At 41.4% G+C, this 23,491-nt stretch overlaps 1 pseudogene; it reads right to left on the reverse strand.

Annotated features, from left to right (window-relative positions):
• Window positions 1–3,178: 3,178 nt before the first annotated feature.
• LOC112822287 (V-type proton ATPase subunit G 1 pseudogene) lies at window positions 3,179–23,110 on the reverse strand (annotated as a pseudogene).
• Between the last annotated feature and the right edge of the window lie 381 nt (window positions 23,111–23,491).

Genomic DNA, 23,491 nt, shown 5'->3' on the forward strand with positions numbered 1-23,491 from the left:
ACTATAACGTACCAGCAAAACCAAGGGGACAAGAACGTGCTCTAGTATAATGCTGTCAGCGCCCCGGTAGCTTTCCAAAGCCCTGTCTCTCACTCAGGCTGGAAGTCAGGCAGGTATCTCGTTAATTGATTCAGCAGCCTTGTTCTGCTCAGCTCTTCCTCCCACCTTGCCTTTCTCCTGGCTATCAAGGAGGTTCTGCAAAGATTGCCACCAGCAAGGCTGTCCAGCCTTATTCTAGAGCGGATCCCACCAGTAATTTGCTGTGATGGATAGTGTGCCTCAAACTGCCCGTGTAATTGTGGAGAGCAGGCAGAGTGGTGGAGCCACCGTGTTTAGGAAATTCAGACTTGCAGGGAACACGGCGCTGCCTAAGCCACAGTCATTCCAAAATTAGACCTTTCCTCTACTTCATCATTACATGGGTAAGCAGTCAGAACACTTCCTGAATACGAACCACATATCAGAAGTGATTTATGGAAACATCCACATGTGTGTGGATGGCTGGCAGAGGGAGGGAGGGAGCCTCGGGGTTGGCCCCAGACCTCACCGCCACTGTGCACATCTCTGCTCAGACCAGGCACCAGTCGCCTCAGCTGCAGCCCTAGCAGAACGATGGCTGCCCCTCTACTGCGGGGACAGGGAAAGGCCACCGTCCACTGGGGACAAGAAATGTAAAGTCCTTTCAGTTCACAGACAGGCATTGCCAGACCATAAGCCCCCTCGCCATGCATGTTAATAGTTCAGATGCCCTGGGTCCTGCCCTAAAGGCATTGATTCAGTGGGACTAGCTTGGGGCCCGGGCATCTGTGCTGAACAGGGTCCCTCAGTTAGTGGTTCTCAAACCGTGGCTGTACATTAGAGTCACTGGGGAACCTGCAACTATCTGGTTGGTGCCCAGGCCCCAGCCCAGACGGACGACGTCAGGGCTGCCGGCTGTGGGACCCAGGGATGGCGGCTTTTTAAAGAACTCCAGGTGATGGCAATGTGTGATCCAGTTTGAGACTCAGTGCCCAGATAATTTGTAAAACAGACACGTTTGGGAGATACAAGTTCAGGGACAAAAGCCTAACTAGGAGAACTGAGCGCTTTATTTATTTGTCATCAGCAAACTGTAATTCTCAGCCTCTGATGGCTTCGGCAGATAAAATCAAGTTGTGGGGGCTGATTCCAAGCAGTTGTTCTGAAACCGGGCTGATCCTTAGACTCACCAAGTTTATACATTTTTCTAATACAGTTCCCCAGATCTCAACTCCCATAGCTATATACTTTTTAAAGGTCCCGTAGGTCATTTGGATGCTCCTCAGGATCTGGGAACCAGTGGCTTCAGAGAATCTATAAAAGGTTTAATCTTTTGATTTATAATTATGTAGGAGACATGAGGGTTTGAGCCACAAGGAAATTTAATGGTGACTGAACATTTCTAGACATATTATTTTTTAAATTTTTGTTAAACAAAAAGATGTTTGGTTGATGACTAGAAGTCCTAAAATAGATGTCATGCTCTAAATTTCTAATTTGGTGTTTCCTTAATCTGGGGCCCTCAGATAGAAGCCGTGGTAAGGTAACTCCACCGCTCAAGTTGATTTTCCCATCTCGGTGCCAATTCTAGCCAAAGCAAGAAAAGCCTCGAATTTCCTCCCTTCCCTGTCCAATCGTCACAAGGGGTGGGGAGAGGGTAGGAAATTACCGAATCCGGCGATCTGTGAGGTCCCCAGAATCATCTCTCCTGGGTGCTGTTGCAGGTCAGTTATTTCCTGGGGGTGCGCCCCCTGGTGACAGCGTGCGGGATAACTTCTGATTAGTGCACCAGGAGGGCCTTTGTGTGGCCTCCTCCAGGGGTCAGGGTGTGTGAGGCTTGGGTTTATCTCAGTCAGGCTTCTCTGAGCCACGCATTTCTCCGCGAGTCTCCCGAATTTTATTTTCAGCCCTGCCAAGGGCAGATTAAATGGCTACATGAATGGGAAAATGCAGGAGGCTTTGAAACAGATGGTTGGCTGTGCAGGCTCAGCGACTTGCCAGGCCCTGGATTGTGCTGCCATATAAATGAAAATCCCACCGTGGCTGGGTTTTTATTTCTCCAACCTATGGATGACAGCCGCTCCCTGGTCCCCCTGGCAAGGCGGCCTGCAGCAGTTACCTGCTATTATTTGCTTCCCAACAGGGCTCAGCTTCTCGCCTCTCTGGATTTTCCTGGTTCCTTTCTCTGAAAAGGAGTGCCATTCTAGACTAATTTCCTGATGGTGTAAATGATTTAGCAGGGCTGATGAATATCAATAGAGCTGCAGATGGGTTTAAGGCTCCTAATGAATGTGACAGTCACCAGTGCCAAATATTTTTCCAACTTGCATTTAGGATGAAAACAAGCTTGAATAGTGCCCACAAAGGTTACTTCTTTAATTATGCATTATACATTTTAAAGTCAGGAGACAGGTGTCAGCAAATTGTGTCACAGATGAGAAGCTGTGTACAGGGCCAGGCGCTGAATGCACGGGAGCCACAGAGCGCTGGGTTCAAATCCCAGCTCTGCCGCTAACAAGCTGTGTGAATTTGAACAGGTTATGTAAGTTCTCAAAACTTGATAGCAAAAGGCAGATAATACTTGCCCTTAGGTATTTTAAAAATAATGAGCATGGGGACATGTAGCATGAGCGGCATTCATAATTCAACAAATAATTATTATGTCCTACTATGCAGAAAGGGGTGCACTGCGTGCTGGGGAGTCAGAAGACTCTGGAAACTCATAGGTGAAGGAAACAACTAGATCAATGGTATGCCAAGGGCAGGACAGAGAGAGCCCCCCCCCCCCGCCTCATGCAATAGGGTATGTGTTGTCTGCAGAGAATTTAAAAACAATAAGAGTTGATCTGCTTTTTATTATCAACATGTTCCAACAATTCTAAACAATATCAGTGATGAGATACTCTTTCCCGCAACAATTTATTTATTTATTTATTTATTTTTGTGGAAATGCATGACAAAGTCTTTACTTTCGGGGAGACTGGGTGGCTCAGTTGTTAAGCGTCTGCCTTCGGCTCGGGTCATGATGCCAGGGTCCTGGGTTCGAGCCCCATATCGGGCTCCCTGCTCAGCAGGAAGCCTGCTTCTCCCTCTCTCACTCTCTGAGCTTGTGTTCTCTCTCTCGCTGTGTCTCTGTCAAATAAATAAAATCTTTAAAAAAAAAAAGTCTTTACTTTCAAATGATTATCAGTACCCAAGTAAGAAATGCATACAAGTTCTTGAATTCTATCATTTAATAATTTTGGTTAAGAGAAACTAAGAGCAGCCCGAACAATATATACCAGTATGCGCTGTTCCACCCTTAGCCGAAAGGACGATTTAAGGCCGGCTGCTGCTTCACACAAGTTACAGTAACTATTTACTACTTTTTCATAGAGAAAGCCCCTGACCTTCAAGAAAGCTTTAGGGAAAAAAAAAAAAAATTAATCCCTTTCTTTCTTTAAACAGGTTTTTTTTTTTTTTACTACATCTAAGAAAGAAAAAGTACTGATACATATGTTGCTTGAGCTAAAAGGCATAGGAAAACAGACAACATACACACATTAAATTTCTAAGAAACATGAGGTAAAAGGAGAAAATCTTTGGATAAGCTCTACGTTTGTACAAAGAAGCTAGATTTGCTATTCTCCAAGAAGTGAAGGGACCTACTACATGATATACAGAAATAATTTAATGCCTTTTCACAAGGATGTAACTACTCAAGCTTTGCTGAAGCTTCGTATTCCATGAAGGCATCTAACATGCCAATCTGCAGGCAGAGCTGCTCCTTCCTCCCCTATCCATTTATGCGGTAGTTTTCATGGATTTCTGGCTGGATGTCACAGACAAAGGCCAGCAGGTTATCCAGGACTTCATCCCTGTTCTGCTGGAAGTAGGCCTGGAGGATGGTCATCTTCTCCTGGGTCTCCTTCTCCACTTCGGTGCTGCAGCTGCCATGGGATCCCAGAGCCACAGCTTCCTTGGCCTTGAACTCCTTCTCTCTTTGCAGGCGGTATTGTTCAATTTCAGCCTGAGCTTCTTCTTTGGCCTGCTTCAGCCTCCGGTTCTTTTGCTTGCGGGCTTCCGACACTTTCTCGGCGGCCTGCTTCTCGGCCTGCAGCAGCTGCTGAATGCCCTGCGACTGGCTGGCCATGGCGGTGGCGAATCTGAGGCCGAGGGACATGGCCTAAATTGGTTCGTGCGGGTCCCTCGGTTCTGCAACAATTTAGACCAACATAAAAATCACTTGTTGGTCTAAGTTCTAGAGAGCTATTGTGGTTATTACTGGGTATAAATACTATATATGTAAGCTTTGGAGTTTCTCGTTTTTAAAATTACTTATCCTCTAATAAACATTGTATTATATCTGGAAGTTAATTGGAAGAGCTGCCAATTATACAACGGGCCTCCCCGCCCTTGCCCCCCAACATACGTGGACTCAGCCCCAGAAATTGGTTCTAGAGCAAGTTTGGAACCATTGGAAACTGTTGGAGCAACTGGCTCTAGAACAGGTTTTGCCTCCGACCCTGGTGGTAGCATCTTTTCCTGCATTTAAACAGTAGATTTAAAACAAACAATAGCTGCTAAGTGATTGTAAAACCAAACATATAAAGATCTTTGATGTATATCGATTGTGTCATTTATGCGGAGATTCTGTGTTTTAAATTGAAAATAAGGAAACTGAACGGTGAGGTATGATATTTTGTTTGGCAAGTGCACATTTTAGTTCATACCTGACATGTACTGAATTCAAATTCTCTTTAAATTTGCAATTCACTCTTCTTTTTCAATTATTATTTAAATTATTAATTATTTGCTTTAAAATTAAAGAACAAATCAAGAAAATGATTATTGCAAATTATTGTGATAATTGCTGAAATTAATTACTGAAAATAATTTTATCCTACAAAGAAGGGAGTGTTAAGCAATGATTCACTCCAGATGTCAAATATGCAAGGTACCTCACTGCAATGAATTAGACGGTTCATTTTTTAAAGATTGTAAATTGACATAAATGATGGTCTTTCCTCTTCCAACATGGCCCTACTCAAAGACAGAAGTTCATGATGGAAGAACTAAGGTGTCTGTAGTCCTTCTGAAGATCTGACTCTGGGGCCCTTTATGTATATCAAGCCTAAACCTGGCATCTTACAGACATTATTTAGGCTTCTCAGTGGTACAGTGAGATGCGTATGACTATCCCGATTTAAACAATGAAGAAATCAAGGCTGGGAGTGACACGGCTGGAGTTGAGACCATGGATTACCTGGTTCTGAAGCTTGTTCTCTTAACCACCACACCATCAAAAGGAGGGACGCAGATGCTAACATTTCATTTCTTGACTAGATTGCTGGAGAGGCTTTAGGACAATGAGATGCTAGACTTTGCCTATCTAAACAACCATGCAATTAGACAAGACACTGATGCTCACAAATCAAATCAGTCTCCCAGCTGAAATGCCGCACAGAAATTATGGAGAACCTCTTCATTCACAGAGAACAAAGCTGAGGCCCTGAGAAATTCTTGCACTAACAATCACACAACTATTACTGGAGCAAGAAACCAGGTTTCTGTCCACCTACACCATGCTGCCTCTGGGCCTAAATTACACACAATAAGCTCTTTTTCCCTTTCCAATTCTCTCACTCTTATTTCCACAAGTTTGGGCTTGGGAAGGGGAGACTCTGGATGCATGACGCTTTAGCTTTGAGAGAGCAGGATGACAATGTTGCCGATAGAAAGGAGAGGTATGTGGACCAGAGTTACTGCAGCTACCTTGGCTGGGATGACTTGGGGTATCTACTACTCTCCTTGGGATCTACTCTTCAGCTTCTCAGACACTGCTTGATATTGATGGTGATAACCTGCTTACACCTGGAGAAAGCCTCACCTTTCCTTTCCATGTAGAAACACGGGAGGGGCTTATGTAGAACCATGCTCTTTCTTCTCTTCCTGAGTTGTTTGGTCCTAAGAGATTTTACAACATTGTTGCAGCCCAGTTCATTGCCTGCAAGTAAGTTTCTCCATATAGAAAATATGAGCCCCTAGCTTAATCATTACAAACTTTGAATGCACATGATTATTGCTAAATGCAAGTTCCCAAGCCTCACCCCAGATGCTCTGATTCAGTAGGTCTGAGTGGGGCCCTTGAATCTGCATTTTCAATGAAGGTTTGTTGCAGGTATTCTATAAACTCCACTTTGAGACGCTCCGAAACAATGACATTGTTCTTCAATTCTTCCCAGCTCTTTTCGAATGACGAGTCCTCAGTAAGTGTCTGCTGATTGAAAATTAAGGCCACTTTTATCCTTCTACTACACATATACACTATTTGGAAAATTTCATGACTACCTCAGGCTAAGCTTATTTTAATGAACACTGATGTTGATTCTAAAAACCATCACTCTCAGACATCATTCATAGTGGGCTTTTTTGTTGTTTTTTAAAGAATCCTAAGGTACTGTGTTAAAGGAGAAGTTGCTTAATCAGTAATCTGATTTAGAAAAGCATTGGCAACTTTTATTTCATTAACTGTTAGGAAATAGATTGAAAGATAAAGAAATCATAATCCATTTGTAGGTACTTTTAACAACAAAAAAGATTTAGCTTAGAAAAAAAAACTATGTATTTCCCTTTCCTGATAATATAAAGTCCTCATAATATTTGCAATGTCAAAAAAAGAACCGATTAGCAAGATTCAGAGAACCCAAAGTCAAAGGAAACCCAACAGTCATTTTTGCAATAATGAGACCTCCCAAGCATAATAGAGGTGGCAGAAATTGGAACCTGATAGAGTCTAGGAAATCTAGGATATTCTCTTAAAAAAAAAAAATCCTAGGGTTCTTCTGCCAGTTTTTGTGAAACTCATTATTTTTACACTTACATCAAAATTTTAAAAGATGAGTAAAACAATAGGAAGCATATGTTTCTCTAACATTTGTCACCAGTTTGTGAGATGAGGACTTGGTGATTTGCTCTATAAGTTATTACAGGGCATCAGACAAGGTCTTTACCAATTATTATAACACTGCCTGGCTTTAGTGGACTGCTGGAGGGGTTTACCATTATTTTCAAGAAATTCTGGTTGGAAATCCATTTGTCATATGTGACTTCATAATCAAATTATTGTAGAACCTGAAATTGAGCCACTTGGAAGTTTGGTGAGCAAAGTAAACTTACTTCCTGTTTTAAAAGAATTTCACCTAAAAGCTAAGGCAAGCCGTTCTAAACCAACCATCTGTGTCTAATTTTAAAATAAGGGTAATTCAAAATTCAAAACTCTCAAGAGCCTTCTTTATCACGCTCTTCCAATCATGCCCTGTCTAAAGCTCTTTGAACTTTGCATCTAAATTCCTTAGAGGTGAGGCGCCTGGGTGGCTCAGTCGGTTAAGCGTCTGCCTTCGGCTCAGGTCATGATCCCAGGGTCCTGGGATGAATCCTGCATGGGGCTTCTTGCTCAGTCTGCTTTTCCCTCTGCCTGCTGCTCCACCTGCTTGTGTGCTCTCTCTTTCTCTCTCTCTGACAAATAGATAAAATCTTTACAAAATAAATAAATTCCTTAGGGGTGCTGCTATCTCTTGAAATAGCAGAGACATGTTCCCTGGTCATCTGCTAGGCTCAGTCTCAATTTATTCTGACCAAGTGAGGAGTCAGCTTAGGACCAATCACATACCTTGAAAAGAACATCTCTAAATCCCAAGGTAAAAGAGTGAAGACAATATAACATTTTAATTTCCCTTGATATTAAAGAACATTCTGAAGATGCCGGTTTAAAAAAATTGAGCGACTAAAACTTAAACAGATTTACATTTTTCAAAATGAACCACAGTGGGAACAAAAATAGAAGAAAAATCAACCTCAGGACATAATCTCTTTGGCCCTCAATTTCTCTAGATCGGATCTCCTACAGAGTGGGGGAAATAGCTTTCTTCATAAGAAGTGCTGGCTAACTTAATTTTTTTCCACAGTAATGCTGGATGTGAAGATCTTTGTCACCCACATTTTCAGGAAAAAAGAAAATGGAACACAGGAACATTATCTTGTGTTTACATTTCATGATGACTTGTTCTTCAATTTACTTGAATTTACAGACAAAACAGCCCTTCGGCAATTCATTCATCTAAAGCTATGAATTGTTCCCACAGTAGACGACCAAAAAATTAAGTGGTTCCAAAAGACTGTATTTTTATTCAGGCTTTTAAAATGAGCCCCAAATGGATGTGGAGTCTTATGGGGTGTGTCCCTCTTTCTTTAAGCTATTAAACCCAATCTTGCTCTTCCCTGATGTTTGCAGATATAAGAGCGTATCAGAGGCCTTGTTCAGACATACCTGCAGGCTCTCCCTGTCTGAAAAGTTCCAGACCTGGGCCGGTGGAAATCACAGCAGACTGGGGGTCAGGGGATTCATTTTAGGCCTTCTGCTTTATCTGTATGACTCTGTCTAAGTCATTTAACCTCAATGTCCACATCTATAAAACGGGGAGATTAGCTCAATCCTTTTAGCTCTAGCTTTCTAGGTTGTATGACATATCACTTGCAAAGTGCCTTCACTGGTCAAAATAAAGATACAAACCTCCAAATAACAGGAACCTGAAAGATTGATAAAGATAATAGCTAACATTCACTGAGGCCCTGCGACGTGCTAAACAAAATGTTAGGTGCTTCGCACTTACCACGCTATTGGAAAATAAAAAGTTTTTGTTTTTTTTTAATTCTACACATTTCAGTGTAGACTGCTCCAGAAGGTTTAATTGCTTTTATATACACTGCTTGACTCAGCCAATATAAAAATCACAGTTATGTTATGACATTTATATATCAACCTGACAAGATTGAAGGCATCTATGATCAAGGTAAATCTTCAAAGTGACTTATAAAAAGAAATCTCTTTTTATAAATATTCAGTGTAACATGGTATAAACACATTTAATATGCAGTATGCCAATTTCACTTATCTGAAGAATATGAGACATATAAAGGGTGCAGGGGCCCCCACAAGTGACAGTCCAAACTTCTTCCTGGTAATGAATTTGTTGAGGTTAGAGCATCCTGAGAATGGGAATATTGATAATAAAATATCACCCAATGTTTACACTTCAATTTCAGTGAATGCTGGTTTCCATCTCAAAACAGAATACCAACTTGCAAAGTCTTGCCAATATTCCATGGAAAACTTGGTGAACTAAATTTGCTCAAGTCCAAAAGATCTCACCCTTTTGTGACTCTTTCGGCATCTGCACCTCCACCCACTTGAAAATGTGTACTTGAGGCAACCAGCACACAGCAGGATGAGACCAGCTAACTTTGCACATTTAAGGTATTTCTGGTGGCCAACATGTTGCTAATGGAAACTTTTTGATCCTTGAAAAGCAAATTAACAAGTTATAATAAATCATAAATACATGTGATGATAATTATTAATCAAAATTCTCTCATCATGAATTAAAGAAAATATGTTGTAGATATAGAATGTTCAAAATTTTATAAGTTGTGCCTGAAATGTTGTCTTTTACACTAAAAAACAACAAGAACAACAACTAAAGATTGTGGAGTTCAACTTCATCATGAAAGAAAGTGAAATTCTATACCTAGAGGAGGCATTTAAGATCATCAGTGTTAATCTAGTTTCAAAATTTTATTAAGCAAAAAGCAATGTCTACATACAGGAGTATGAACGTGCCCCTCACCCCTGCCAAACATGAAACTTAACTCCCTACATGCAAAGCTGTAGTATAATGAAAAGGAAAAAGGTTAGAATTATTGTTATTCTTCCCAGAACTTTTAAACTTCAAGATATTTAAATTAAAATTCAGGTCTGAATGTCTCGGGGGCAGAATTGGGTCCTTTTATAATGATCCAATATAGTTGCATCTCCACCTTCTTCAATCTCTGGCAGACATGTGACCTTGCAGAAATATACTACAAAAGGGATGAAAATTATTGAATAGAATGTTTTCTTGCTCCTTTCCTTCATGCCTCACCTACACAATTCAATGACCATCTACATACCAAAACTATGTCAACTATTCACAAGAAAATATTTGTAGTGTCCTAACAGACAGAGGGATTGAGCCTACCTACTCAAAACTGGGCGGATACAAGCGAGCTTGGCACAGAATTCTTGTATCACACCAGTAAGGTGTTTAAGGGATCTAGGGAAGGGAAGGGCTAGTTTAAGGGATCTAGGGAAGGGCTCTTGCTCTAAGAATCGCCACTGTTAATGTACCTTTGTACAACTTTGTATACCTTTGTACTCAAACCTGACATTTTTCTAACAGTACTTTCAAAGATACAGGGTGAAAGTCTGGGAGAATCCATTCATTCATTCTTTTTTTTTTTTTTAATTTCAACAAATATTTATTGACTGCCTACCATTCCTTTAGGAGGAAGTCCTGGGGATACAAGAAATAAACAACGAATAGAGAAAATGTCTGCCCTTGTGAAATTATATAACAATGGGGGAGACAAAGGTGGTATAGGATATAACCAATGCATTCATGTGAATGAATTTTACCAAGTTACTTTCTCCTATACTGGTAACACCTGGGATACAAAGAGAGAACTGGGCACTTGACTGGGGAAACGAAATATAACTGTGTCCTCATTCCTTAACTTTTTTTTGGTCTATGTCCTCTTCAATGGTGTCACTCTAAAGTTGTGTATTTGCCACTAAGACATGTTAGAAAGACATTTAAACTTTTATGCAGAATAACAGTGCCAAGTATTGATCCGTGGTTTTTTTCTCTTGGTGTTTCCTTTTTTCACTAGTAGGGAAAAACTTGAATTCACATTGCTCTTTAAAACTACTTTCATTAGAGTCTTAGAGTTTTTCATAAAGCTTTATGGGGAGGAAGCTAAGCAAAGGGCTTGATGTTTTTTTAACTAAATGAAGTCAAGGCTCTTATATAAGAGTAAAGTAACAGAATGAAGTTAGAGAGGCTACAGAGCTGGTGTGTACATTACAACTTTAGGTGAGTGAACTTGATTTCTAGCAATAAACATTCTATCAAACTCAATTTCCTTTCACAAACTTATAGCGAGTAAATGCAATTTCCCATTCCAAGCAAGTATGTCTCTGAGATTAAGGATATAGTCCAGAGAAGATAACAATAAAGTTTAGAGTCAGTATTTCTCCAAGGAAATTCTTGCAAACTAGTCAGAGAATGATTTAATGGCAACAAGATACGGAATAAATATAAACATGGGGGGAAAAGAAGACCTTCACTCCAACCTTGCTGTTTATATTCTTAGTGTGTTTAAAGTAAACATCTTACATTTTCTGGTCATTATAGATTAAGATGTTCTGGCTAACTCAGTGCTTTGTATTCGCCAAGCACTGTGCCAACATTCTTCAAAGTTTTTCATTAAACTGATCACTAAAGCTTGTGATCCTCTAGCTTTGATCACAATTTCAGCCAAAGCTAAATCAAATAAGTTTCAGAGGTCTAACTTTCTATTTCCATTATTCCTTAGTGTCAACCTGATGCTTTCAGCTGGGTGCTTATTGCCTCGGGGAACAAGTGATGGTGCCTAAAGAGAGAAACAAGGCATTTTCTCTGATTTGTTCCAAGGTCCAACCCTCAAAGGAAAACCCAAAGGATGCCTGTGCAGAAACAATGTAACAGACTTGTGATCGTGTTTGATTCTGGAAGTACAGGGCTTACTGCCCCAGAGGTTGGAAAAGAGTCCCTGGAGCAGAGTGGGGGTGGGGGGGCAGTGGGGAGGAGATGCTTGGAGCGAGGGAGGGGCGCCTGCAATCACAAACACAGGGGAATGGAAGAAACCTATCCCTCCTTCCTGGGCACTATCTCAGAGTGGAAATGGCTACCCCTCATATCAACATAAATTTGCCAGAGGCAACCACAGGGTGTGCCCCTGCCCAGGGTGGGGTGGAAGCAGCAGACTCATGCCCTTATGCCCAGGAGATGCATGAATTAGTGGAGACACACGCCTTGCAGTGGGGTGTGAGGATGACATAGCAGCAAGGACCAGACAGGAATGAGGTCATTTCAGGGATGCCAGCAGGAACAGAAAATCTCATGGATAACCTCCTCGCCACGGCTCCATCCCTGCGCCTTGGTATCATTTAAATTCCCAATAACTTAGGGCAACCTCTGGGAAAGAGGTAGAAAATACTCTTTATTGACTAAGGCTAAGATTTTGCCACCCAATGGGATGGAGCATGAAATAGAAACTGAGTTGAGTTATAGAAAAATAAAGCTCCATTTCGTGCACACCTAAATTTATGGACAGTATCCTCACCTGATATGTTTCTCATAAGGAGATTGGTATTTCAGCGGAATCAGGATTAGTTGATGGTGGTTCTAGGCAGAGACTTGTTTTAGTAAACGGATTTTCTGTCTTTTATTCACATGGTTTTGTTTTGTTCGGTTGGTTTGAAGGAATCAAGAGGAAGGGAAAGGGATCTCTTTAAATTAGAGTGGAAAGTAGGAGTGGCTTTTCTGAAGTTACCAGTTTGAATCTTAGATTGGCAAAGCTTTTACTAGATAAGCTAACAAAGTCTGATAAAATTAGAATCGTGGGGATTAAAATTCTTTGGTATCAAATTTAACCTTGCTCTCAAAACCGTTATAAAAGTTTGAAAAGTTGACAGTAATCAGTGACTTTGCAACCTTAGCTATACGTCAAAATCATCCATAGGACTTTCTGTAAATAGATATACCCAGGACCTACAGAATCAGAGTCTCTTGGTGGGGCCTTGTTCTTAACTAAGCCTTTCTGAGCAGCCATTTTTAAAACTGTCATAAGGCCCTAGAACAGCTAGTGTAGTGTCAATGGAGGTGTGAGAAACCTCTTCTGATCCAACAGGCTACAGGTATTAACAAAAGCCATGGAAAAGGACATTAGTGCATTTAATTAAAAAATTTATTAAGCACCAATAATCTGATGGGCTCTCTAGCAGTTAGAATGTACAGATCAATAACCTTTTAAGACTTGCATGCAAGATAAAATGCTTTCAGCTTCAACACCTCAGTGGGAGCAGTGTCACATAAAACCAAAGATGAGCTGAAGTTTAGTTTCCCTGCAAGAGTTGAGCTGGGACTCTCCTCAGAAGCCCAGAACCAAGCATGCCTCCTGAATTCTTCCGCTCACGTGTCCATTCCCTGCTCAACTCAGAAGCAAATAATTGTCAAGAAGCCTGGCAACTCTCTGTTACTGGCAGGGGGTTGTCAGGGGTGTGGTGGTAAGAGCTGGAACTTCAATAAGCAGTGATGCTTTCTCGCTCTCATGCAGTGGTGAGTCCTGACTCTCTCCCACCAATTCCACTCGCCCTGAGTAGTATCGTCAGCCACGTCTGGGATCCCGTCATGCTCCTGATGCCGACGGCCACAGGGATTCAGCAGGTGTCAGACCTTTTCTGACAACTGCGTACGAGATAACGTCTCCAAAGTGCTGCACTGACCGTGTCACTGTTCTGGAGCCTTCAGTGGGTCCCCACTGCCTGCAGATGACCCTCAAGACCTTGAAGATCTGACCTACCTGTTCTAGGCTGTCCTACTTCAGCCCAGCAGTAATACTCCCCTAGTCAGACAGTCCTATTATATCTCAAATACCTATTATATCTCAAATACCCACCTCTAAGCCTTTGCTCTTGCTCTTACATCTGCCTGGAATTTCCTTCCTTTTATCTTGGCCACTGATAAACTACCCATTCTTTCAAGCCCGTATCGATAAACTACCCATTCTTTCAAGCCCGTATCAAATGCTCCCTCCTCCATAAAGACTTCCATATTAGCTTGCTTGGGCTACTGTAATGAAGTACCACAGGGTGGTTTTAGAAATGATGGTTGTTTTCTCACAGTCCTGGAGGCTGGAAGTCTGAGGCTAAAGTGTCAGCAGAGTTGGTCCCTTCTAAGAGCCATGAGGACAGGCTCCGCGCTAGGCTTCTCTCCCTGGATTCTAGATGGCCCCTTTCTCCATGTCTTCACATCGTCTTCCCTCGGTCCATGTCTCTATCCAAATTTCCTCTTCTTATAAGGACACCAGTCATACTGGATTAGGGCCCCACTTTACTGACCTCATTTTGACTTAACTACTTCTTTATAGATGCTATCTCCAGATACGATTACATTCTGAGGTATTAGAGGTGAGGATTTCAACAGATGAGCTTTGGTGGCAACACACTTAAACCCCTAACAACTGTATTCTGGTTGCTTATTCCACCCAGAAGTAACCTGTCCTCCCATGTGCTGACTGTCTCTACTGCACATAACACTTAGCAGCAACTGGATTTTATCTTTGTTCCTCAACTGGGGACGGTCACATTATACTCTACATGGTGAGCATTTATTAGAGTAGAAGCTGCTTCACAGCCCCCACTCACAAATTCCACAGATGGGTGGTCCCTTACAGCCTCTGCAAGTCTCCCCCTTCCCTGCCCCAACTCTGAGAGCTGGCAACGATCAGGCCTCTCTCTAGAACCAATGGGCTTCTACTCTGAGTTATGAGTTCACCAAGAATCTGTTGTTTTTGAGCCCTAAACTATATATGCCTTGTTGGGCTTCATCGACGTACACAATTTAAGAATTACGTGGAGCAATGAATCATGAATGCAAAGGGAAGGGAGCGTTTATGTGAAAATGAGTAAGCCTGCTTTGGAAAGGCTTGTCAAAAGGGAGCTCCGCAAAGTAGTGCTAAATTAAGCGTTGAGTGAGACAACCGTAAGAGTCGAGGAAGAGGGGCGCCTGGGTGGCTCCGTCCTTAAGCATTTGCCTTCAGCTCAGGTCACGATCCCAGGGTTCTGGGATCGAGCCCCGCATCAGGCTTCCTGCTCAGCGGAAAGCCTGCTTCTCCCTCTCCCACTCCCCCTGCTTGTGTTCCCTCTCTCGCTGTCTCTCTGTCAAATAAATAAAATCTAAAAAAAAAGAGTCAAGGAAGAAATAATTACAATCTCGAGGCCTCGTTCTCAGATGACAGTACGAGTTTTTAAGTTCTTGTAATTAAGACATAGCTTTAAAGAAGCCAAAAACTGGATACTGTAGATGGTGCTTTATAAATGGGGTTTGTGAAAGACAGCTCCAGTATCAGACCCAGATTCAAAAAAAAGACTTTCCTGCTCCTACATCAAATGATTCCTGAATGAATACACTAATTTATATTTTAAGTTGAAAGAAATGTTTATGGCATGTATGTCTTATCTTTTAAAGATGACTCTTCATTTTTTTTACTTTATTTTTTAATTAAAAAAATTTTTATTACGTTTTATTAGTCACCATACAGTACATCATTAGTTTTTGATGTACTGTTCCATGATTCATTGTTTGACTCTTCATTTTATGTAACTTTTCCAATCAAGGATACAACTCCCCATGCCTTTTGCACAAGCTAGGAGGGACTCCGTGTAAGCTGACTTGTCAATGAAGGATTGTATGGAGGTGTGGTTTTTGTAAACAAAGAAGGCACAGGAGCCACCTACAGGATTTGCTAAGCTCGGGGCTGCAGGTGACAGACCTCAGGCTTGAGGAATGACGTTTCTTCCCAAAGAGCTCAGGGCAAATGGCCTCAGAGGCAAAGTCCTAAACAGAGACACTGTCTGGAGACACTGCAGGGGTCATCACAGCCCATCACCTCAGGCTGGGGAGGAAGGTCTGCCCTGGGCTCTCCTCCTGGCCACACCCACGGGCACAGGTCAGTCCTCTCCACAGCGTTTGATCCAATGTTTATTAAACTCCTGCTCGCACCAGGAAATTCTGTTTCGAAAATGCTTTGCAATCTTTTCCACAACCAGTTCACTCCACAGATAATCAATATGTTCCTCGCAGCCCACAAGGAAATGGAACATTTTACAATTACCCACAGCAGAAGGCTAACACTCAACCCCTGTCTGCTTTAAGAGACCAGGGTATCACCCAGAACATACCTGAGTGGGTTTTTGTTGTTGTTATTCTGTACATTAAAGAAATAACAACCACTGCTGACTACTGAATGAAGTTAGGAATAGAGATAGTAATTCCTACAGATATTCAGATCAAGTAAAATGTAGCCAATTGCGAAAAACCTTGGCGGGAACCAGATTCTTCATTTTGTAACCAATGGACCTGGCTGGGGCAGAACGTAAGGGATGGTATGTGCTAAGATGAGCCTGTGAATTATATAAGACTGTTGAATCACAGACCTGTACCTCTGAAACAAATAATACATTATATGTTAAAAAAAGAAAAAAAGATAGTAGGAAAAAAGATATAGGAAGGGAAAAATGAGGGGGGGGAATCGGAGGAGGAGATGAACCATGAGAGACTATGGACTCTGAGAAACAAACTGAGGGTTCTAGAGGGGAGTGGGTTGGGGGATGGGTTACCCTGGTGATGGGTATTAAGGAGGGCATGTTCTGCGTGGAGCACTGGGTGTTATGCACAAACAATGAATCATGGAACACTACATCAAAAACTAATGATGTAATGTATGGTGATTAACATAACATAATAAAATAAAAAAACAAAAATGAAAACGCTGTAGGGAGGAAAAGGCAGGAACCTGTCCTTGCCCCCAAAGAGCGTCAACAAGAGGACGTTCCTCCCCACACCATCGTGGACAGAGGCCGAGGGTCAGCTTTAGGCTTTCAGAAGTGGATACCTCTTCATGAACTAGTAATGGTTTTCCTTCCAACACCCCCCAACTGGGCTGTCGTGGTCTCTGCAGTACAGAATGAACTGTGCAGTCATCTGGAATGTTTTTCTTAAGGTAAAAGTTAAAAGGATTATTAATTTTGACACTACTTACAGAATTACACTGCAAATCATCAGCTATTTCCCCCTTGTATTAAATCTGAGATATGGGAAATTAACCCGCCTCCCACAGTCCTGTCACCCCATTACTTATCTGTAAGCTTATTTCCTTTCATTCTTCTCCAAGTTCTTTCTCACTCTTGTTTCCCCTTCCTGATGTTTGCCTTCCTCGCCTCCTTCCTGGCTCACTTGCTTTCCTTGATGTTCAACCCCCAAAGGAATTAAACAAACAAACAAAGAAAGGTCTTGAGTTGAATATAGAGAAGAGACAAAGAATTATAAAGCTGGAAAGGCTATTATGGATGTAATGGAACTCCTCCCATTATTGACAGGCACGTGCAAAGACCCTAAAGCCAGTTGAGGCAGAATCTTTGGTTCTACAGTTCAGGTTGGAAGCTCTGGGGGGGCCTTGTGCAGGGACTCGCTCAGGCAAAGACCATGTCTTGCTCTTTGAACCCCCCGAGGACCTTCCCTCAAAAGAGCAGCAAGTCGGAGATGCCATGTGTGAAACTGCTCTGTCAACTGGGAAACATTTTAAACGGTTCAATGTTTTCAAAACTCTGTGTATCACCAATAGACTGTAGTGACATATCACCCGCCTTCTGAAGTCACATCCAAGCATCATGAGGGCTGGGGTGAAAACCTCATTTAATTAGGTCTCTGGCTAGGGGTGCCTGGTGGCTCAGTCGGTTAAGCATCTGCCTTTGGCTCAGGTCATGATCCTGGAGTCCTGGGATCGAGCCCCGCATCAGGCTCCCTGCTCAGCGGGGAGCCGGCTTCTCCCTCTGCCTGCCAGTCCTCCTGCTTGTGCTCTCTCTCTGACAAATAAATACATAAAATCTTAAAAAAAAAAAAAATAGGTCTCTGGACTGCTCGCCCACTGGAAGGGCTTAAACAGACTTCTCTGTAGGATGTGCACTTAAATCCTCACACTTAAAATAGCCCAGAACTCTCAGGAGAGTGATAATAAAAAGAAGGGTACCACATGCTAGGACTGTGTGTTATTCTTGTCAGCACCTGGAATCACATGCGAATCCATTCTCTTATGGGGGATGGACATTTTTCTCAGGTTAAGCAAGAATAAAATTCATCTTTTGAATAACCTGAACATTTCCCATTTTTTATGTATTTATTTATTTATTTATTTTTATTTACTTACTTACCTACTTACTAATTTACTTCATATTTGGCCTAGTCACTTCCTGCCTTTGTCACTGAAGTTCTCATCCAGGAGATATTCTGCCTTTGGCACAGGAATTTGTAAAATGAAGTTCATGGCCGGAGTGTTTTTCAAATATAAAATTCTGTATTACGGCACAAGTAATGAAAACTACTAGAGCATGCCTCCTCCTTTCATCTGGTAATCACCCCCAAGGGATACTCTATGCATGGCTCTTATTTCTTTTACATAAAGGATACATTTTGCTATTAAATGCAGTGCCCTTGTACTAACTTCTCTTCTTTCTCTCTCATCTAGGTTCACATCAACCCTGGGGAGGGTCTATGCTCTGGCACCTCACATTAGTTTGGATCAGGATGACTCACTGAGAGCGAGCGTGAAGAAAGTCATTCCTCCAAGCCGGTACCTTTGGGGTCCTGAAATCCTTCTGCCCTTCCTTAGCGGGACCACAACACCCTGGCATAACATGGACCCCACAAGGGTCTCGAGACTCCCCAGGGCCAGGATCTACTTCCACAGAAGGAGGGCAGGTGGGGCACTAAACACAGGGTTCTGACCTAAAGATGAGGGAGGCGTGGAATGAACACCCTTCATCTCGGCTGCTGACTGAATCAGGAATCAAAGCAGAAAGCGGAGGAAAAGGAATCCAAATCTCATTCCTTTTCAATCCAAAAGAATTTTAAGAGAGTTTTCTAAGAGCAGAAACTGCCACCAAGGCTGTAGGAGTCAGGGCTAGCTGTGGTCTGTGACTGGTCTGACAAAGGCTAACTCTTACCCAGATGTCCAATAAAAACACTTAGCAAGGATCATTTCCATAAGGCTTTGTCTACTCGAAACACAAGCCAATTGTTTGGGTCCAATTTATGAAGCAAGGTCTTTGGAAGGTTATGGGGTGAGGAGGCCTGATGACAACTAAATTGCCTTAAATGGAGCTCAAAATACCACCTTAAACATTCTCCTCTCCTAAGAAATGCTTCATCATAAATCAAGAGGCTCAAAACGTATTAAAAATGACAAATAGAGCAAGCACTTACATTTCATTTTTTTCTTTTAATTCACCAATGCATCAAAGATTTCTGAAGGATATTATTCCGCACAAAAGAGATGAAGTGCACCAGGAATGCAAGATTTCAGGGATAAAAGAGGAGATTAAAAATCAAATGGTGGACCAGACTTAATGCTGAAAATTATTCTGAGAATAGACATACTCATTTTAGCACCAGGACATGAGGATGGTCTGTTCCGAACTTGTAAGGCGTGGTGAATCTCACAATAACTGGACACATGTTTTTCATCTTAGAAGAACTTATGAATCCATTTTAACGCATTAAAGTTCATGGGTACTATTTGTCCACAAGTGAGCTTTCTCCTCCCTTTCCCCACCATGCATACTTTAATGGGGTTTTGATTCAATGGGGGGGAAAAAAACCTTCCAAAACTCACTAATGTTTCCTGAATTGCCATTAGGCTAGCTTTATAAGGAGTTTTATAGCATGTGTTAAATGAAACTTTCTGGGCAAGAATCTTTAATATTCTCCTACTTTGGGATAATAATTTATTTTTTATGTGTCCCTTCCTCTATATATAGAAATTCATTCTCAGCAATGAGAATTATTAAGTGCCTAACATAGGATGCCAATTTGTCTTGAGCTAGAACAGATTAGGAAGTGGATCAGGCAGAAAAGCCCAGCTGGGCAAATCATAACACATCTCCTCAAAAGGCACTGGTTCTGAGCACTTGGAGGGTTCAGTATGGAGGGCGGGAAGGAGAAGAGCAAACTCCCGGAGAACAACTCTTATTTTGCCTCCCTTCCTGTTGATTACAAATACCTGAAAAATTCAACCAATCCTAAAGGCAGTGAACCTGATTCCCCCCCCACACAACTTTTTTCAGTCTATTTGGGAACATCTGTTTTTAATTGCATTTGGATTTGAAAACTAATTTCAGGTGAGATTGAGTTCAGGCTCCAGTCAAGTTGGAACCGAGAGATTATTGCTTATCCACGCATCCCAAAATTCAGGGAGGCTTGAGGCCAAGGATACCACAGTTTCTGAATGCATGCATGAGTCCCATATGTTTAGAAATGAAAAAGGAATGGCCTAATTCTCTCTGGGAAACTTCTTTAAGGCCATGATTGGGGGTTTTAGGTTACAGCTTTTAGATTCAGGATTCGATTTTGGGAAAGGTCATTGGGAGGACAATAACCTCCCAGGCATTCCAATACATAGAGCAGGAGATTAAGCATTCATATGATCAGTTCAAAATACAAATAGTATTTTAGGTTATTCATTGAAGAGATCATAAATCCACCCCACACACCCAATATGAAAGAAAGTGAAATAGACATGACGCTCCCTAACCATAATTTCCCTGCTACAGTCTTGAAAAAGCATGGAGCCCCTCTCTGCCCTCCATCATATTAGAAAGGTGAAGAAAGGGCTATGACTCAAGAATTCTTCTTTGTACAGGTTCTAGGACTGCCTTTCCCACTCCAGAACCTGCTGAGACCAGGGGCTTAGGGGCCGGTCTCAACCCTGTTATTTACTCACAGTGTATTCCTGGGCTCTCAGCCTCAAAGTAGGCAATTTTAAATGAGGCTCTTATTTCTCCGTTTCACAAAAACATTTTGGGAATACTCATTACTGGTCTGTCATAAAGTACTAAAAATCATATAGATCTGCTAAAGTGCAAGAGGCTATTTTGATTTTCTTTAGTGGCTGAGTCTAAGAAATAAAAGTAAAATTCATGCTTAGAATCCTAAAGTGATTATTTGATATTCTGTATGACAATCCAGAACAGAAGACTTGGTTCCCTCACTTTGCAATATTCCAAATGACAACTAGGGCCAGTTTTATTTAGCTGATTAACAAAAAACACCGTTTTGATTTTTAAAACTGAAAGTACCAATGAGTAAAAGAACATAGCAATCTATTTCAATTTGACTATAAAGCTATTATAAATTTTAGTAAGCTAAGATACTGAGAACACAGAGTGCCCTCATATTTGTTCCCCACATTCTAAGGATGCAGGTAGGCTTAACTTAAACACTATTGTTAATTTTCATTAAATTTATTAGCCAATTATTACAAATGTTTTACATACCATAAGCTATTAATTCATAAGATTCACTTTTATGGATGAATGGCAGAGTACCAGTTACCATTTGTTAATTGTTCTAATGTTCTAATTCTGAGGGAGGATCCACCACAATTTTCCCTGAAAAAAGCGTTGTTTCCATGAAGCTTCTTTATTCTTATTCAGAGTCTATGATGTGTTTTTTTGTTGCTGATTATTGGTTTATTTATTTCTCTTGCTATATATTTATCGAAATACTAATACATGTATATGTTGTTTTTAAAATTTTACTTTTGTAATACTTCATATCAAATTATTGACATAGATGTAAGAATATTTGGACTCTGGAGATTCAAAGGCATTAGAGAAAAATATGATTTTACTCCCATTAAACATTTAGAAATTCAGTTGGAGGTTTCGATTTCTAGGACCTGACAGAAGGAGAAAATACAATATCTGGAAATTCACAGAAATCATGGATGGCCAAAGAATCAGAAAGATAAAGTACACATCTCCAAGTTGGGTCCTCTCTAGGTTACCACAGTAAAGTAGATTAGTTGCAAAGTGCAAGGAAATAGTGACTTTTTCACAAGTTGAAACAACCACAATATCTGTGGCAAATGCTTTGTATAATTTATTGTGACTTCAGTAAATTGATGTTAATATGCAAGCCCCACAAAACAGATTTAGCAAAAATGCTGGCTGATCTAATTCTGCTGCCTAAGCTGAAAGGAGTTTAACAAATAAATCTGAGCAAGAATCATTTCAGCACTGTGACTTCCATGTTGCTGGTCCCAAAAGTACTTCTTAGAATTCTAAGGCATCTTCCAAAAGCAGACAAAAAGACATAAGAAGCACTTTTGATTGATCAGAGCATAAAGAGCCAACAATGTACCTATATTTCTATATAGTTGGGGGACTCAAGATCCTAAGTAGAATATACAATATATGTAGCCACAGATAAAGTCTGACATTCCGATTTGCCAGGAATGTCCTAAAAGCAGTAACACAGAAAGAATGAGAACATTAAGAGGCAACTGAAACATACCTTAGGATCTGAATATTTTAGGGGAAACTGGGAATTGTTAGAGAAAGCTGGGATAGAAGTAATTTTTGTTCTGTGTCCTTGTGAGTTTGGAGACCAATGAATATTAAACATCTCTTTCTAGGGTGGGTAGTGTCCCTAATCAGATAGCAAAATCATGTATCTATACAGTCAAATATGCTAAGAGGTTTTTACATAATGGCAATATAAAAAACATTTTCTAGGGTGGCTCAGTTTGTTAAGTGTCCGACTCTTGATTTCGGCTCAGGTCATGATCTTGGGGTCCTGCAATGAAGCCCAGAGTCAGGCTGTGTGTGCAGCAGGGCATCATTCTCTCTCTTTGTCTTTACTCCCGCTCTCTCTCTCTCTAAAATGAATAAATAAATCTTAAAAAAAATTTTTTCTAAATAACTTCAGTAGAGATTTATTTATCTGGTTTCCAGAATTTCTGCTTCAGCCCCACAGAACCCCTTCTCTGCACTAAGAAATCATCTGCCGCTACCAGGGGCCAAGTGGGATGGGTCTCCTCACTTTGAATCAGGCCTTTCTGCCCACCAGTCTCTATCCCATGAGTGGAAAAGGTGCTTTCTGGATTTTCATGTACACAGCTCTTACCAAGCCCAGATCAGTTATGGAATGCTAAAGTCTACCACCTGTGAAATCCCAAAGGCTTAAAGTTTCTTAGATGTATTTCAAAAAGTTAATAAAAACACTTTCTTCAACTTTCTTATTGGGAGAACGTGGAGGGGTGGGGGATTGCTTTCTAGCACACTCTCATTTCTTTTTCGAGATAAATTATTTCCTAGACTAACATTAGCACATGGACACTATCTTTGTGAGGTTATAAAATTAGCAACAGTGAAAGACTCGACAAAAATATTTCTTAAGCGACCTCCCAAAATGGATCTAAAAGACAGAGTTTATTGCTCTCAAGTGATGATTACCTTTCTCAATTCTGTTCAAGTCCCACGTTGATTCTTCATCAGTACAGACTCCGCATTGCCCCGATGGCGCAATGGACACCAGCACCTTGAGCACGCATGCGCGTGCAGCACCCGCCCCCTCCCCCCGTCCTGCTGCATAACAAACAAACAAGGCAACCGGGAGCAAATGCCACAAACGCCACAAACCCCTGAATTGACACCCACTGGCACACTGAAAGAAATTATTGCGGCCGAATAGCACTTATTTGGTATTCAATCTCCCTAATACTGGCGTTTCTGGAATGGCTCCCCAACAAAAGGTACCAGGGGAAAACTTTGCCCTTTACTTAGAACTCAGCATCCCCAAGTGCTCTGAAAGGACCGCCACAGGTAGAGTCGGATGGACTGTGGCGACTGGCGGAATCAATTCTAAGACAGCCATGTAGTGTTTTCATTGCCACCCCCCACCCCCCGACATTGATAAGCTCAATGCGTCCACACCAGCGCCGGCCGACTTCAGGAGCG

The sequence above is a fragment of the Callorhinus ursinus genome, unplaced genomic scaffold (genome assembly GCF_003265705.2).
Source record: "Callorhinus ursinus isolate GAN/ISIS: 27379988/994484 unplaced genomic scaffold, GSC_fseal_2.0 scaffold1, whole genome shotgun sequence".
NCBI classification, from domain to species: domain Eukaryota; kingdom Metazoa; phylum Chordata; class Mammalia; order Carnivora; family Otariidae; genus Callorhinus; species Callorhinus ursinus.